Below are 18,623 nucleotides of genomic sequence, written 5' to 3'. Positions count from 1 at the left end.
CCTCAAACCAATAAACTTCAGGGGTGGGACCTGGGAACCTGTATGTGATCCTGATAACCTATGACTCTTCCCCACTCCTAAGATTCCAGCATATTGTGATTTCTTCTGGAAGCAAACAAGAACAAGGTTGAAAGAATAATCCAGAGGCAAAGTCTGTTGCAAGTGGCTAAATTCAGAGCTGGAGAATATGCAGGAGAAAAAGCTACCAGGCTCGCCACCATTTATTGGGGAAATCAAGCCTATTCACAAGGTCAAATGTTTCAGGAGTAACACAAAGTACCACACCAACAGAAGAAAGAAAACCAGCCATAAATGCTAAAGGTACGAGAGGTAAAAGAATAATCAGAGGTGGAAGGGGACTGTTTCTTTCAAGAAAATTAGTTTGTTTTGATATTGGGGAAACTGCACATCTGCATAAGCAATACTGACTTGGTGACAGTTATATATTAGAATTAATTATTTTCAGCCCAGAAACAAAAGCATGACTGTGTGGGCATATAGTATAGGATGTAGCATTTTCCAAGTGGAGGGGAAAAGAAACACTATTTAATAATTGTGTTGAGATTTTCCATTTTGCAAAAGGAGTTAGATCCCTCCCTCATACACAAAAATGAATTCCAGATGGATTAAATACCCAAAGATAAACCACAAGCCACAAAAGCATTAGAAAAAATAGACAAATTTTTTATAGTTTTAAGGCTAAGAAAGCCTTCCTAAGCAAGACATAAAACTGAGGTCTAATTGAAAAGATCTGACAGATTTGACAACACAAAAATGGAAAATCTGCACTACAAAAGTTACCATAAACAGAGTTAAAATCAAACAAACCAATAACGGCCTGAAAGAAAATATGCTCAGCAAATAAAATATAAAGAAATAATATCCAGAATGTAGAGTTATTGCAAATCAACAAGAAATGGGCAAACAGCACAACAGAAGACCAACAAACAAATGAAACCAGGTGAACGGTAAGAACAGACAACAGGAAAGTAACCCAAATCATGAGCAAACATGAAAAAATGCTAAACCTCATTGAAACTCTAGCGGGATAAAAATTATTACAGCAAATATTTTTATGATATTGATAACATCCACTGTTAGCAAAAAGGCAAGATCAAAGACACTGTCATACACTGTTGGTATGACTGTAAATGCACAAATATTAATTCATTAATGCCCATATCCCTGGAATCAGAAATTCCATTTCTAAGAGTGTATCCTCAGAAAATACCAGTGCCAGTACTACAAAGATGCATGTAGAAAACAAAAAAGTTCACTTCAAAACAAAAAGATGTGTATATGTCTATATACATATAGACATACACACACACAATGGAATACTACTCAGTCATCAAAAAGGACAAAACTGCTGTTTGCAGCAATATGGATGGACTTGGAGGGCATTATGCTAAGTGAAATAAGTCAGACAGAGAAAGACAAATACTGTATGATACCACTTATATGTGGAATCTAATAAACACAACAAACTAGTGAATATAACAAAAAAGAAGCAGACCCACAGATACAGAGAACAAACTGGTGGGTACCAGTGGCGGTGATGGGGGTCGGGGGGAGCTGCAGTACAGGGGTGGGGGAGTGAGAGGTACAGACCACTGGGCGTAAGACAGGCTCAAGGATGTAGTGTACAACACAGGGACCATAGCCAATATTTTGTAATAACTGTAAATGGAGTGTAACCTTTTAAAATTGTACAAAAACTAAAAATTAAAAAATTAAAATTAAAAAATAAGTTAAACATTAGAAATGCCTGCAAATAGAATTCTTGGTTAAGGGGTAGGAAGATTTTTAAGTTCTCTATTTTTTTTTTTTTTTGTAAATTTACTTTTTTTTTTTTTGCTGCATTGGGTCTTCGTTGCACGTGGGCTTTCTCTAGTTGCAGTGAGCGGGGGCTACTCTTCGTTGCGGTGCATGGGCTTCTCATTGCGGAGGCTTCTCATGTTGCAGAGCACGGGCTCTAGGCGCACGGGCTTCAGTAGTTGTGGCGCACAGGCTTAGTTGCTCCGCGGCATGTGGGATCTTCCTGGACCAGGGCTCGAACCCGTGTCCCCTGCATTGGCAGGCGGATTCTTAACCACTGTGCCACCAGGGACACCAAATTCTCTATTTTTAAGAGGCATATTTCAAAATACTCTGTACATTTTCTACCCAGGACTCAGGATAAAAATAATTAAACTACCCTATAATTATTTGTTCAGCAATATTACAGTTCTGCTGCTGTAAGCTACCCAAGGGCAGAGACCATGCCCAGCCTGTGCCTGATGGTCACTATGGAATGAGCGAAAATTTCCAAGCGTTGATCAAACACCAAATTCTAGTGAAATAAATAACTTCAGCTATTTATGAGAGTGTGAAACTCCTAAAAAGACCCCACTTTGTCTAACGAAGATGGCATGAAACTAGGAATTGGATGACTTAAGTCAAATCACCTTACGCAAGCCACTTCACCTCCCTGATCTCCAATTAACAAGTTTGCAAACGAAGGATAATAACTGTCCTTCTAAAGGATTCCTGTGGGGATTCATGAAATAACCTAGGAGGTCGAGCTCAATGTAGATCTGGAGTTTTATCAAGACTGAGTATTTTGTGCAATAAGATGAAAATTGAAAGATACTTATAACAGGTAATTGCTTCCTTCAGGAAATGGTTTCTTCAGGGAATGGTTTCTTAGAAATAGTGATGATTTACCCCAACCCGGCATCCGTGTATCAGCAGAGCCAAGAGTAAGCAGAATGGACAAGTCATCCTGAGCTCTCAGGAAACAGGGTTATGCTTCAGGAAAAGAAACAAACGCTTGTTGTTTTGTTTCAGTCTCAAACTGGGGTTTTGACATACATCTAATCTTCACATCACTTCCTGAGCTTGTGTGGTGGATACTTGGAAGAGGATAGGTCCAGTACCCTATGACATGTCATTGTGTCCCTTTGCAAAGTCGTGAACCCCTGGAATCCATTCTGTACACGGTGACCTCAGCCCCCGGTCACAGATGATTAGTCTAGAAAGGGGTAGCTGCCCAAGCTGGTCCAATCAGAGTATCTCTTCTAGAAACTTGCAAAAGGCCAGCCTCTCTGTTGACCAAAGCTGTTAACTTTAACCCTGAAATGGTATGGCAACCTTTCTCTTTCCAGTTGTTAAAAGTGGGATTTTTGCACTCCACTGACTAACCTCAGAGAATTTATCAGTAGAGGTAAGACTGAAATCACAACCTGTTATGTATTTTTGGCTTTGATCTCTCTGTCTCTCTCCCTCCCTCTCTCCCTCCTTCTCTCTCTCTGGTCAATTTCTTTATAATCATGCACATGCGCAGGGGGGTAGGGAAATTCACAAAACATTAGTACTTGTCATGTAGTACCCCCCCACCTCCATGGTGCAAGTTTAAAACACAGTTAACAATAGTAGGCTTTCTCATCCACAGCCCCACTCTCCTCCAGCTGTTGAAATTTTATAAGGCGAGCTTGTGGCTGGATGAAACAGCACACAGAAAACAGACAAAGCGCTTCCTAGGCCACAGCTCACTTGGATGCATTGGAGAACGTGGTGTGGCTTTCCTGTGCACCGAGGCAGGCTTTTTGCGGCCACTAATACATGCAGCAGAAGCCATGTGTTCCGGAGCACACCAGTCAATATGAGAAACAACTTTGAAGAAGACCTGTGTCACCAATATGGAAAGGCCCCAAACGAGTATTTTAAAATAATGACTTCCACAGCCAAGTTTATACAGATATCCTCCCAAACTCCCCCTCCCCCCATAAGTAGTTTAGACGCTGGCCTGGAGGGTGGGATGGGAGAATGAAAACATTGGCAAGGGAAACGTAGAAAAGAAAGAAGAAATTCTTGTTCCGGGATTTCCAGTGGCTTTCCTGCTCCTGGTTCCTTTTTTTTTGTAAGTTACATGAGATAGATACAGAAGCAGCCTTAAGATAAATTGCTGAAGTTGTCTTGGGTGAGGTTCCAATGTTTGTAACAAAACAAGTCTAAATTTTACTGATAGATGGTACTATCCCCCTTTCTCAGTGAGGAACCTGAGGGTTAATGAAGGCAAGTGAGTTGGCCAAGGTCAAACGGTTCTCGCCCCAGGTTTATCTAACTCCCAAGCCCACGGTCTTTCCATTGAGCTGATGAGGACAGGATGTGTCCCACCCGATAGCAGCCTGAATTATCCTGGTACACTGCCTTGTTGATTTCCTTCTTGGCTCCAGGCAACAAGTTATCTAATGAGACAATCTCATTCATTCCTTGTTCCTATGCTTCCTAGTCTCCTGGTCAGCACTAGAATTCCATTCCCACCCACAGCCCTTGAAACCTCTAGGTCATAGCAGGTCAGGGAGAGAGGAATCTGGGAAGGAAAGCTTGGTGTACCTCTCCTCTCAGACTCGAGGCTGGAAAGGGTGACTACTGTTTACCCTTGTATTATTTGACTGTGTTCTTAAAAATTAAAAGGCAAGAGGTAAATTGAAGTCCTTCCAAAGGTCAGCTCACTCAATCTTCCCTCCCACCTTGCCTTACGCACAGGTATTTCTGAAGGAAGTGGGCCCTACAGTTGAACAGAATTGATGCCTTTGAATTTTCTTTATTTTGGTAAAAATTAGAGGGACAGAAACATGTATCACCCAGAATCCTACCATCCTAGCAGTACCAGTGTTAAGGGATTTGGTACATCTTTCCCATCCTTTTTCTTATGCATCTGTTTCAAATAAAGTTGTTATGAAGGGGTCCGATTTTGTAACATGTTCTTTTTTTAATAAGCATTTTCCCTGTTGCTGCATGTTCTTTACAACCATACATTTAAGGATAGACAAATTTTAAGGATATAGCATAATTAAGATTTTTTACAGGGGTAAATTAAGATAATTTACAGGGGGTTCTCTGCAGGGAACTGAATCACTTTGCTGTCCACCTGAATCATTGTAAAATAAACTTTACTTCAATTAAAAAAAAATTAAAAAGGTAAATAAGCACTAGGGATGTAATGCACAACAGGATGACTATAGCTACCACTGCTGCATGATATATCAGAAAGTTGTTAAGATCCTAAGAGTTCATCACAAGGAGAAAATCTGCTTTCTTTTTTCTTTTCTTCTTTCTTTTCTTTTTATTGTCTCTACATGAGATGATAGATGTTAGCTAAACCTGTGGTGATTTCATATATTTCACCATATATGTAAATCAAACCATCATGCTACACGCCTTAAATTTATCCAGTGATGTATGTCAATTATTTCTCAATAAAACTGGGAAAATATATATACAGTCAGTGAGTTTTGAAAAACACACACATCTGTGTAACCACCACCACAGTCAAGATGCAGAACTTTGTCTTCATTCCAAAAAGCTCTCCATCTCTACCTTCAGCCCCAGGCAACCACTGAACTGTCACTCTAGACTGGTTTTGTCTGCTGTAGAATTTCATAGATACCATTTACTCTATTTCCTTCCACGCATCATAAGGTTTTTGAGATACAGCCATGCTGATGCAGGTATAAAGTAGTTTTTGTTTCTTTTTATTGCTTTATATCCACCGAATGGATATATCACAATTTCTTTATCCATTCACTATCTGGTGAACGTCTGGGCTGCTTCCAGGGTTTTTTTTTTTTTTTTTTTTTTTTTGTTATTATAAATAAAACTGCAATAAACATTTCTGTATAATTCTTTTTGTGGATGTATGTTTTCATTTCTTTTACGTACACACCTAGGAGTGACATTTCTGGATCGTCTGGTAAGTGTATAAACTTTATGAGAAACTGTCAGACTTTTTCCTAAAGTGTTTCTACAACTTTACATTCCCAGCAGTAATGAAGTCGGTTCTCATTTCCCCACATCCTCACGGGCGCTGCCGTTGTCGGCCTTTTTAATTTGAAATGGGTGGAGGCAGGACCAAAATTCCAAACTCTTTCTCTGGAAAGAGGTAAAGTATTATACTACTGTGCTACACAGCCATGCAACTTGTGCCTTACCAGATGATACTGGTTAATTTCTGTGATGTTTGTTTTGGTGGAGAGCAGGCTAGAAAGAAAAAAGCAAAAGGGGAGGTAAGGGGGGAGGGAATATTAAAGAAGTGAAGGAGAGTGTGTAGGGAAGCGGGGCTCTATGGAGACACCCCAAAAGGATTAGCTGGGTGACGTAACAGCAGCCAACCTGAGTTGGAACTCAGAGGTAGGCAGATGTCTGTCACTCCCAAGCTTAGGTTCCTGGATAGAAGGAGTCCATAAAATTGGAGCCGGAGCCCAGAAATCACGCTCGTGGCAGCGGACGAAGACTCCTGCATATGTATGAACTCTCTGACGATAAGACTCAGCTTAGAGCTCTGTGAATTTTATCAGTCCTTGCTCATGGCTTGTGAACACCTGTCTAGAGTTTTGCAACTTGTGAATATCCAGCCTCAATTACTGAAATGAACTGTGTGTTTAGGGTGAAAATACCCTTTCCTTTGCCACCTCCAAAGCATGTGTCTTGCTTTTTGGACATGACCAGTCATGATGTCAACAGGTACAGCCTAACCTAGTCTTCCCACTACAAGCATCTGAGAATATGTTACAAGAGGCCATGCTTCAAATCTTGTATATAAAAACCAGGGTCTTAGGTTTGCTAAATCAACATGCTCAAAATAAAATATGTTAGAGCCATAATTCCCATGGTGAAAGAAACAACGGCTAGTGTACATCAGAGGCTTTGCCTGCTTTCAGACTCATGCACAGTTAAATAAAGGTCTTTGTGCCTCTTGGGTTTTTCCATCTTCATAAACAAGGACCAAACAATGGACCTCCTTGATGATAACTAAAAAGGGGAAATTTTCAGAAAACCAACCCTATTTGTATGATGATTATCATAAATTAACATTTATTCTGTGCTTGCCAAAGGCCAGGCATTCATTGCGCTAAACTCTTAACATGCATTTGAGTGACTCATTTAAACATTTAAACAGCCCTATCCCATACAGTCGTCCCTTGACATCCCTGGGTGATGGGTCCCAGGAGCCCCTGCCGATACCCAAATTTGCGGATGCTCAAGTCCCTCATATAAAATGCTGTCCTAAGCGAGTACAGTCGACCATATCTGCGGGGTTTTGCATCCGAGGATTCAACCAACCGCAGATCGTAATTTCGCGATTGGAAATCCTCCATGGGTTGAATCTACGGATATGAAACCCGCGGATACGAAGGGCAGGTGCTGTACTCCTCTTATCCCCATTTTAAAAACTGGCGAGGTGGAGTAGCTTGCCCAAGGTCAACAATGTGAAAAGTGCCAGAACCAGGAATCGAACATACGCTTTCTCACTCCAAAGCTGATGTCCTTAACTACCACCCAGTTACAGAACACAGTAAAATGAACTTGCCACCAGTACTATCTCAATGAATGGAATTGAGTTAATTAGTTTATCTCACCTTGCTACAAACGCACATAGGTTGGGCCATTGGTATAAGCCACGTTTTCCAAAGCATAACCCAGCAAAGTTTCCAGGAGGGTTCTCTTATTTTCCTTCCTTCTCCAGCTCCGGAGCTCCCACCTCTCCAGACACCACACGTTTTTAGCAGACATCGGGTGAACCTTAAGAAAGAAGGCCAAACATGAAGAGTAGCTTCTAGGAGAATTATAGTATCATTAAAATGCCTACAGGGGGGCTTCCCTGGTGGCGCAGTGGTTGAGAATCTGCCTGCCAATGCAGGGGACACGGGTTCGAGCCCTTGTCTGGGAAGATCCCACATGCCGTGGAGCAACTAGGCCCGTGAGCCACAACTACTGAGCCTCCGCGTCTGGAGCCTGTGCTCCGCAACAAGAGAGGCCGCGATGGTGAGAGGCCCGCGCACCGCGATGAAGAGTGGCCCCCGCTCGCCGCAACTAGAGAAAGCCCTCGTGCAGAAACGAAGACCCAACATAGCCAAAAATAAATGAATGAATTAATTTAAAAAAAAAAAAAAAAGAGAGAGCAAAACTTATTCTAGAAAAAAAAAAATGCCTACAGGGTGGAAAAAATCAAAACACACTTAGATCTACACACATTTCATGGCAGTTCACCTGGGGCATTAGATTTTGTAGCAAGGTAATATATTTCAAATACTGTTAACTTTTGTTCTCTCCTTTTGGGCCCTTCTTCCGTTTTTAACAGCAAAGCTATTTCATGCTTATTGGTTCAGGGGATGATGTAAAGAAAGAAGCAAAGGGAAAAAATAATACTTTCCAGACTGTAATGTTTTAAAAGCCCAGGATGTTAGGGCCTGGAAAGGACTCTCAGCCTAGACAAAATATTTCTTGGAAAACATCCTGAGTAAGAGTAAAGCCAGGTAGGAACCACGCAACAGGAACAAGGAAGTCCCTAAGGGGACATGCTTGGGCCAATGAAGGAAGACCAAGTTGGGTGGCAGTTGTCTCATCAAATGCCCTTGTAACTTCATTAAAGAGTAGATAAGCCCGTGGGACATTTGGTTCCCCCAAATTTAAATACAATCCTAGAGCAAAAAAAGAAAAAAAAAACAGTTAACCGAGATTAAATGTTTTCCACTCTGGTGAAATAAGGGTTTGAAATAGAAGTTAGATTGAATTTCAGAAATACATTGTAAGTTGTTTTTCTTGTACACTCAGGCTTCTGGGCTAACATTCACACCTATGACAACTTATACAATTGAATGCAAAGCAGGCGAGCATTCCTGGCGGTCTCCTGTCTCAAAGGGTATCTCAGGGAAGGATGGAAAGGAAGACTTTACAGACCACAAGTTTGGGAAATTTCTGGACAGCAAAAGGGACAGGCCATGCTTTACTGCCAAGTCATCTCGTATTAAAGGACAATTTGTTTCTTTATAGACATCCCAGAGCAGGGACGTCAAACAATTTCGAAACACTTCTTCGTAGGGAAAGGGCCAAAATGTTACATAAAGTTAAACACCAATGTGCAGCCCAAGGCCCAAGACGAATAGTGAACCTCTCCAAATGTACTAGGAACCCTGTTTCCTGGAAGGGGCAGCGTCCACCTTTGTGCTCTGTGGACTTGATGCCACTGTTTGCTTTTCTCTTTGAGAGGAGCTAGACAGGCTCCATTTTTAGCCAACAAATAAAGGAAGGGAGAAATCCACAGAAAAACAGGTGCTGTATCTGGTTCCCCTCTGACTGCCAAATATCCTGAGTGTGGATCCAATTTCATGCGCACTTTTAACTCAATTGCTGCTTTACAGACAGGACAGGTACGGAAATGACAAGAGAGGTGCTTCCTACAGTCACAAAGGATTCTGGGTCTTTATATGCAAAGTGTGGTCCAAGGATCCACAGGAATAGCATCACCTGGGAGCTTGTTACAAATGGCTCTTGGGCCCCACCCAACACTGGAGCACAGAGGACTTTTAGGGCCATGAAAATACTCTGTATGACATTATCATGATAGGTAAACGTCATTATACAATTGTCCAAACCCATAGAATATCCAACACCAAGAGTGAACCCAAAGGTAAACGACGGATTTCAGACGATGAGTTAATGTAAGTTCATCCGTTGTAACACACGTCTGGCTCTGGTGAGGGATGTGGATCACCGGGAGGCTGTGTGGGGGGAGGGGGCAGGGGGAATATGGGACATCTCTGTGCCTTCCTCTCAATTTTGTCTTAAACCTAAACTTCCCTAAAAAATATATAAAGTCTTTTTTAAAAACATGAGACCCCCAACTGCTCCAGCTCACAGTGGGAGCTGTGTGAAACCCTATCATAAGCACAGAGAGGAGTCCAGGCCTGGAGGGAGTCTGCCTGAGATCGAACCCTGCCCTCTTTATTATCAGCTCTAGAGCCTTAAGCAAAGTGCTCTCTGGGCCTCAGTTTCCTAACCTGTAAAATGGGGACAATGATGATAATAATGGAATTTAGCTTCCAGGATTGTCGAAAGGATTAGATGGAACAAAATACATTAAAAACATTTAGAATGACACCCGGCACAGTGAGCTCTCAATAAATGTCAGTTTTTAGTGTTTGTAAGAGGAGGTGTTTTGTGTGTCGATACCTAACAAAGGAGCTGAGACCGTCTTGGAGATTTCTTCCCTGCTCTTCCTTTTCAGCTGCAGAAGACACAGTAAATGGTTTTAACTGCTTCCGTCGGGTCCACGCTAAATGGTGGGCAGTGTAGTCAACTCTCGGAAAGAATGGCTTACATCACTGTTTCTCAAACTAGTCATTCTAGAAACATCTTCATGTTTTTAAACCATTTCCATATACAACCCTTATACATTATTTTTACATAAATCAATTTACAACGAATTTGGTTTTTTTAGAAGCCACATCCTAGGCAATAAATAAGACCTATGAAATCAGTAGTTTGATGTGCTAAGTTGTATTTTTTTTCTAATCCATGTGAAAGGGAAACCATAACTATGGAAATAAAAACATTCACATATGCATAAAAGTGTGACTGAGAACTTGAGGAAGTCTCTTCATTCTTCCGTGAGCATTTTATTAGCTCCCAGCTGCAGTTCTAAATGTTTTGACATTAAATCTCTCCACCCAAGTGACTTGAGCAAAACCTTTTGGCTTCCAGCTCCTCCAGCTCAGCCGGGGACCAGAATCACCAATCGATTTGCCCAAGATTTACACGGCCGTGCAGGGCGGAATAGACCACAGCTTTTCTGAAATACAGAAGGGGTGAGCATCCTTCTTTGCCCCAACAGCACTGAGACAGCAGCTGTGTCTCCAGCCCTATTCCAAGCCTCCCCACTTGGCGACTTTGTGTCTCATTCCTGTGATTGTTTAGAACGCCTTCCTTTCACATCAGTTTGATTGGTGCGTTCATAGTGCAGAGCTAGAATTAATTATTTCTAAATGTCATGGCTTTCATTTTGCAGTTTTCCAACGTCTGAGGGGCCCAATTTCTTCCAGAGTCACTCATCAAAGTTTTTTTCACAGAACCAACGCAATGGCTTGGTGTTCCTGCCATCCTGCTTGTCACAAAGCGTATTTCAAAGGCTGAGTCTCCTGGGCCTCAGATTCCATTCTTCTTAAACATGTAAAAAATAAAAGCTACTACAAAAGGAATGTGTGAGCAAACTCCCATGAGTGACAGCCTCCAGCCCAATTATTTCTTTCCCACATTTTTTCCTTGGTGAATTGCCTAGCAATATTCTAGGGATTCTTGACAACATTAATTAAGGTCTGAGGAAGGAGGACAAATTAGTAGTGTCTCTCTGCTCTGCTTTAGAACAAGCGTGATAACACTCTTGGACGTTGTTATCAACAACATTCAGTTCAATTCAGTAACTATTTTTTGAGGGTTCCAGGCAAGGCACAAGCGCTAAGTGCTTCCCGGTGACAAGACTTCTATGTGACATCCTGCGGTCATCACAAAAGAGGGATGTGTCTTTTCCACCCAACAAAAAATGTTTTCAGCTTGTGTTTATCTAAATCATGCATTCTCGGTGGGAGGAAAACCGGTTCTTAGAGCTGAAAATACCTTGGCTATGAGAACGGTGCACGGCCCTCCAAAGCTCAACTCTACCCCACAAAATCTTATTCCCTAGAAGTTAATTTCTCTCATCAGAGACACATTTAATTTTAATTAATTGAAGTATTTAATTGCATTTAATAATTTCATTTAATTTTTTTCTTAGGGGCAGTGATAATGGGGGAAAAAAAGGTCGAGAAACACTGAAAATGAAATGAAACTGTACTTCAAATGTACTTCTCCTTTGACCTAGAAATTCTGCTTCTCTTATCCTCCTAGAGAAAAGGTTCCCAAAAGAAGCACGTATACAAAGTTGCTGACAGCACCATCTTTTTTAATAGTGCAAAAACCTAAATATCCATTAGTTGAAATGGTTAAGTAAACCAAGGCACATCTGTATTATGAGATACTACGTACCAGTTAAAAGGAGTAAGGTAAGTCTAGATACAGAGAGCGAACCATGTCATATTACTGGGTAGAAAAAGCAATCTGCAGAATACATATGCGTGATCGCATTTATATTAGAACAAAAACACAGGATCTATATGGTTTTATATGCACATGTTATATATGTAAATACAAAAGAAAGTGAATGGTAGGATACATACAAAAGTAATAAACCCAGGTTACCTCTGCGGAGAGGAATGGATGTGATGGTCGAGGGGTGGTTGAAGAGGTCCATGGGCTGTTTATTTATCTCTTGCTTTGTGCTTTGTTTTTGCATTTTTTCACAAGAAAGAGTCATGAACAACTTGTAGAAATAAGAATAATAATAACTATTTACAAAAAAGTAAACACTACCTCAAACACCTGACTACTGCCCTGAAGAAAAAGTTAGTCACTTTATTTCTAATAAAACTGGAAATCAAAAGCCTGCAAGCACCAGTTGGGTTAAAGTTGTATCTGTGTAAAAACTCAAATTATAGAAAAAATGACAAAAAGATATGCCAAGGCTTTGAAAAAAAAAAAGTTTACCAAGATTTGAATAGAAGAAATCAAAAAGTAAAGAGATCGATTTTACTACATAAAAATGAAACAACAGTGAGCAATATTTCTCCAGGTTGGCTTGGAAATATGTGTCAAAGTGTAAACCAGCATACCTTTTAACCAGCAGTCACAATTCTAGGAATTACACAAGGATGTTTATCGCTGCGTGCTTTACTATGCAATAGAGAAAGATTAGAAATCACTTAAAAGTCCATTACTAGAGGATTGATTAAGCAAAATATGGCAGATACGTACAAAGAAACACTCTGCATTCATTCCCAATGATGGTCTATTATTTATTGACATGGAAAGAAATTTCCAAGACATTACTGTATTTTTTTCAAGTTGCATCCACCAAGGAGATTTAATGTTGATTTGCAGATACAATACCGATAAGGCTTTCACTACCTGGCCAGAGAGGAAAATTCTAATTGTTAAAAAAAAAAAAAATGTACTGATGGTCAATCAAAGAAATTTGGTGGCCCTCTTTTAGGTGTAATGATGACCCACTTGCAAGGTCAAACAAACAAGCAGATACATTATTCCCATCTATCAAGTTATCAAATATAAAACATACATATAATGTAAAAAAAAAATTAAGAAATAATATACACATAGGAAAGGACAAAATCTTCAATGTAACAGTCAATGAATTTTGACCCCGATGTGGATACACACACAGTGAAACAAGACTTTACTGTATTTTAAAAAGTAGGTTACAGAGGGCTTGGCTTCCCTGGTGGCGCAGTGGTTGAGAATCTGCCTGCCAATGCAGGGGACACGGGTTCGAGCCCTTGTCTGGGAAGATCCCACATGCCGCGGAGCAACTAGGCCCGTGAGCCACAACTACTGAGCCTGCGCGTCTGGAGCCTGTGCTCCGCAACAAGAGAGGCCGCGATGGTGAGAGGCCCGCGCACCGCGATGAAGAGTGGCCCCCGCTTGCCGCAACTAGAGAAAGCCTTAGCACAGAAAAAAACAAAGACCCAACATAGCAATCAATCAATCAATCAATCAATAAATCTTTAAAAAAAAGAAAAAGTAGGTTATAGAAAAACACGAAGAGGACAATCTGATTTCCATACATAAATATTTACAGCTGTTCTGGCTCTCGGCAAGAGGACTCGTTTCCTCCCCATGTGCACCCTCTCTCAGGACTGCTCCAGTGTCTTCGGTGACACAGTAGCTGGTTTCCCTCAGAGTGAGTGACCTAAGAGGAGGACGGATGCCGCAGTGTTTGAATGACCAATAGTTACATGCTCTGTCATTTCTGCGACATCCTCTTATCCGCACGTGTCAGCCCCATTCAACATGGAAGGCATGAAACATACATAAGGGCATGAAAACCAGGATGCAGGAATCACCGGGAAGCCTTTCGAAGGCTGGCTACCACCAGTATATATTTTTCTAAGTTTTTGTAAATCTTATGGAGGCAAAATGGGACAAAAACAAGTCCATAAAGGCTATGGCACTGTGCCAAGAGGGCTACGCGCGTTCCTGTTGTACATCAAACCTAGATGTAAATACTGCTATTCTCTATGCCGCCGAAAAGGAAGTAAAACGCTCCCAATAAAGTTATGGCGTGAAGCTTTCTTATCACTTTGAATTTTTACTGTCTACTTATTGAGAGAGCTGCTTTAGACATATGGTTAGTGACTGTTTATCACAGATCCCTTCTGTGTGTGTCTTAATGAGAAAGAAAATATAAGACATTTAAAACGTTGAGTCTGAACGTTCTAAACCGTTTTTCAATCTGAGTCATCAACGTCCATATTTTTCCACACAAAATTCAGGCGACCAATGATTCTCCTCCGGGATTTTCTTCTAACACTGACACCTGTTCTGCAGCTTTTGCTGTTGGTGCTTTCTTGATCATACTACAATCAATCACAACAACCTCTCACTGCTTTGAAATTTCTTCCATCTAGTCTGTGGAACTTCACAATTTCTCCTGCCTTCAATCACATAGCTTAGCAAGGGATAAAAAAAATCCTTCTGTGTGTATTTCCAAAATAAATAAATAAATAACGCAGTTTTATCTACTCATCGATATCGAATGAGTCGATATCGACTCACTTTATCGAATCCCTTCCTTAGGGTCTCATGAAACCGTCATTGTTTTGCAAGAAAAAACATGGAACTGTGGTCATTTCTCCACTGATGAATACTTGCTTCACAAATATCCAATTTATGTGCCACCTGTCTGGCAATAATTGTAAGATGCATCCTTGACTTCAGAGCCGTTAAACTATGGACAATATACATCCTAGAATTGATGACATATAGTGTCCTATTTGAACCTCCCAACAGCCCTGTGAAATAGTTACTGTTTTTTACAGATGAATATGCAGAAATGTAACTAGAGAAAAGAACTTGTCCAAGGTCACACAATCAGTGAGACAGAACAGATACTCAACTCCAGGACCTTCTGATGCTATAAGCCGAGCATATGACCTCCACGCTCTGCTACTTCACAAGTCAGTAGAGTCATTTTCGTCCCTAGCATCGTGGTCGACATTGCCATCACCATGACTCTGTCCTGGTCATCACCACTATCAGTCATCTTTGTCATGGTCCTCATCATCACTGTCATAGTGAGACAGGCTGGGACCTGGCACCCTTTGCTGCAGGGCTTGCACCTGGACAAACGTCTCCTCAGGCAACAAACTACAAAGAAACTATAAGGGACTAAAAATAACTGCTTGCATGCCCAGTTGGGGCAAATTCTGGACAAAAGATACAAAAAGACCAAAAAGCCCAACTGCCACTTCTGAAGAGCTCGGAGCAAAAGCAGGGTGTCGGGAGCAAAAGCAGAGTCCTGTGCAGGCCCCCTGCACTCAACACCACCTAAGGGGCGGGCAGACCACGTCAGCCACCCCTCCTGCCCGACCCCCGGATGCACCCCTGCCCTCACCCCATGTAAGGAGCCAGCTCGCCCTGCCCTGAGCGAGCAAGGGGACCTGTTACTTGTTCTCGGTCCCCCCTGCTGCAGCAGGGGCCCCAGTAAAACCTTGCCTGAATTTCTTGTCTGGTCTCTAGTCAATTTCTATTGATTAAGGAGGCCAAGAACCCCAGTCAGTAACGACAGTAATCACCAGCATCGTCTCATCAACACAGCTAATATTTACCGACCATGTATTTACCCTGTGCTAGGCTCTGTGCTAAGGTTTACATGGTCTGCCTCATAACTGTCCAACACATAGGTTTTTTTATAACCTCATTCCACAAGCATTGATAGTAAGATTCAACAGGGTCAAGTAACTTGTTCAAAATTATTCATCTGACACCCGTATTCAAACCCTGGCCATCTGACTATAGATACCACACTCTCAACTACTACAGGATTAAGTACAGGACACAGCAAACTGTAGGCACTCGGTCAATGACACGTATACTGTGCCTATCCCAGTGACTGGTATGCAGGAAATAAACAATTATAACAACAATAATAGCAGCTAGCATTGACCGAGCAATTATGACATGCCAGGCATTATGCCAAGGGCTTCATACGGTTTATTTCTTTTAGTCTTCATATGAGCCCTAAGAGGCAGGCACTGTTTTACCCTCATTTTACAGGTGAGGAAATTGAGAACTGGAGAAATTAAGAATGTGTCCAAGGTTATACAACCAGTGAGTGACCCAGCACTAAATCAAGCCCAAGAAGCCTGATTCAAAAGCCCATGTTCTCAAGTACTACACAATATTGCCTCCTACAAAGAGCATTATGAGTGAATTTGTTTCCACTGACTCACTCCACAAATATTTCCAGGCCTATGTGTTGTGCCGAGTGCAATGGATACAGTAAAGAATAAGAGAAAGATCAACTCTGCCTTCATGGAAATTACAGTCTGGATGAAACACCAATAAAAATGAGAACTGTGAAGACCGAATAGAAAGATGGTGATAGAACACTTGCATTTACATTCTACCCTTCCCAAAACTCTGCTAAGAAGATAATGAGATTACAATGATGATAATTAAAATTTATCATGATGTGTCAGACATTGATATGAATGTTTTACAGGTATTATAACATTAAACTGTAATAGGAAAGAGCAAATCTGATTCCATATTGGATCTGTTTCTTTTACTTTAACCTTTGTACTCTATTGCTTTTTCTATAAGTTAATCACTAAAAGAATGTTGCTTATAGCCTGAAATATACAGGGTAGCCCATTCTCAAGGCTCTGACCTTTATAGGTATAACACTTTCCCATTCATTCATAGAGAAAAAGTTGCAGAACAGAGAATAACATTTGTCTTGTTGGAGGTTTACAGGAACATCATGACCTGCCCTATGGGGACAGATGCAAGAACAAAGGATTCTGACACCAAGAAGTCTGCAACAACCAACCACACGCCCTCCCCTTTTAGTATAAAAGAAGCCTGAATTCTAACTCGGGGAAGAGGATTCTTTGGGACACTAGCCCACCAGCTTCTCGGTCTGCTGGCTTTCCAAATAAAGCCACTATTCCTTGCCCCAATAACTAGTTTTTCGATTTATTGTCCTTTCATGCGGCAAACAGTATGAGCTTGGACTTGGTAAAAAAAAAAAAAAAAACCTTATAACAACCTGTTTTACAGATGAAAAAATTCTAAGGCTTGGAGCAGTCAAGGAATTTGTCCAAAGGCATACAATTAGTTTGTGGCAAAGCAAGTGTAAGAATCCAGAGCTTGTGCTTTAATGCACCTCTTTACACAGTAAAGGAACAGAAATATAAATGCTCAAGGACAGAGACTTCAGGAGAAGGGATATCCTTGAATGGATCAATAGAATCTTCAAGAATGGAAAGCAGGGCAGGAGGAGTAGCTTATTTAGCCGGGCAGAGAACACCATGAATAAAAGAGGAGGACTGAGAAAAGAACTGCTTCTCCCCACTGCTGGACTTCAAAGAGACACATAAATTGGGGATATCTGATGGCACAGAGTGTGGGAGGGGGTCACAAGAAGTCACCCTAGAGTGTGCGGTGGAAGCCGATATTCATCACCATCAACACCTTCACCTACTCCTGTGCAGGCAAGGATCCTCCCCGCAAGCAGACGTCAGCAGGGAAACGTACCAACTTCCGGTGTCTTCTTCCGAATGGAGATGTGACTCACTCTTGGCCTCTCCCAAACCCTCACCTGCTCCTCCCACGGAGCAAGAATGGTTCATCTGAGAACATCTGGCCACGCTTAGTTCAACCCCCGCCCCGCTTTCTTCTTGGGAGAGAGTCTGTCCAGGAGACAGCATGTTTCCTTCTGGTCTTCCCTGATACAAGTCTCACCATGAGAGGAGGTCTGTCTGGGGCCAGCACCGCCCATGAGTGGGTGTGTAAGTCTACACATTCTAGGGTTCAGGCCACAGGCCCACTTGGCTCTCACTCTAAGCCACATCTCAACCTGAGCTTTTAACAGTTTAATAGAAGTGGTGTTTTGATCTCCCATCTGCCTTAGGTTTTTGTCTTATTTCTCAATTTTCTCAGAACTTTGGTTAATTAAGAAAAACAGAGAAAGAAGCAAAGAGACAGAGAGAGACAAAGGAAGAAGGAAGGAAGGAAGGAGGGAGGGGAGGGAGGGAGGGAGGAAGAGGAAAGGAAAACAGAAAATGCAGGATTTTTTAAAAAATGTTAAATAACATCCTTGGAGAGAGATGAGGAGAATAATGTATCCATAAAACAAGAATTTATTAATCAGAGAGCAAAAAAGAGTTCTCGAAAAGTAAAGGGAAAGCTCTCAAAATAAAAATTTCTCTTGATGAACTTGAAGATAAAGTTCATCCTAGTTTCTCTCCCAGAAAGAGAACAAATATAGAGATAAGGAGATGAAAACTATTGGGTGGAGGGGAGAGAGACATGAAAGAAAGGATCAATCCAGAAGGTTGAACAGCCAAATAATAACAGGAGCTCTACTTCCAAACAGAAAACAGTAGGTAGGAAATATATATATACAAGGAGAAAGGAGCCTCCAGGTTGAAAGAGCATTCTAGGAGCCCAGCATCAGAAGCAAAAAGACACCTACCTCAAAGGCACGTCATCACAGAATTTTACAAATCAGGGATAAAGAGCCACAAAAGGCATCCCCCCAACAGTGCCCCCCGCGACAAGGCATTGTGAAAGCCACGCTTTGAGGTTAAGATAGCGAACTTTCGAAATCTTCACACCTTCAAACCCCTTGATTTTCTGCCACAGCTTTTTTTTTTTTTTTTTTTTTTTTTTTTCTTTAGCAATTC

At 41.4% G+C, this 18,623-nt stretch overlaps 1 long non-coding RNA gene across 1 annotated transcript in view; it reads right to left on the bottom strand.

Annotated features, from left to right (window-relative positions):
* Window positions 1-18,623, bottom strand: part of LOC118887555 — a 47,407-nt gene that overhangs the window by 6,663 nt on the left and 22,121 nt on the right. The window contains exon 2 of the long non-coding RNA XR_005018036.1: window positions 7,404-7,566. This is a non-coding gene — a long non-coding RNA (uncharacterized LOC118887555). The remainder of the gene's footprint in view (window positions 1-7,403; window positions 7,567-18,623) is intronic.

This window comes from Balaenoptera musculus, chromosome 20, assembly GCF_009873245.2.
Source record: "Balaenoptera musculus isolate JJ_BM4_2016_0621 chromosome 20, mBalMus1.pri.v3, whole genome shotgun sequence".
NCBI classification, from domain to species: domain Eukaryota; kingdom Metazoa; phylum Chordata; class Mammalia; order Artiodactyla; family Balaenopteridae; genus Balaenoptera; species Balaenoptera musculus.
This window is presented reverse-complemented; position numbering and strand designations above follow the sequence as displayed.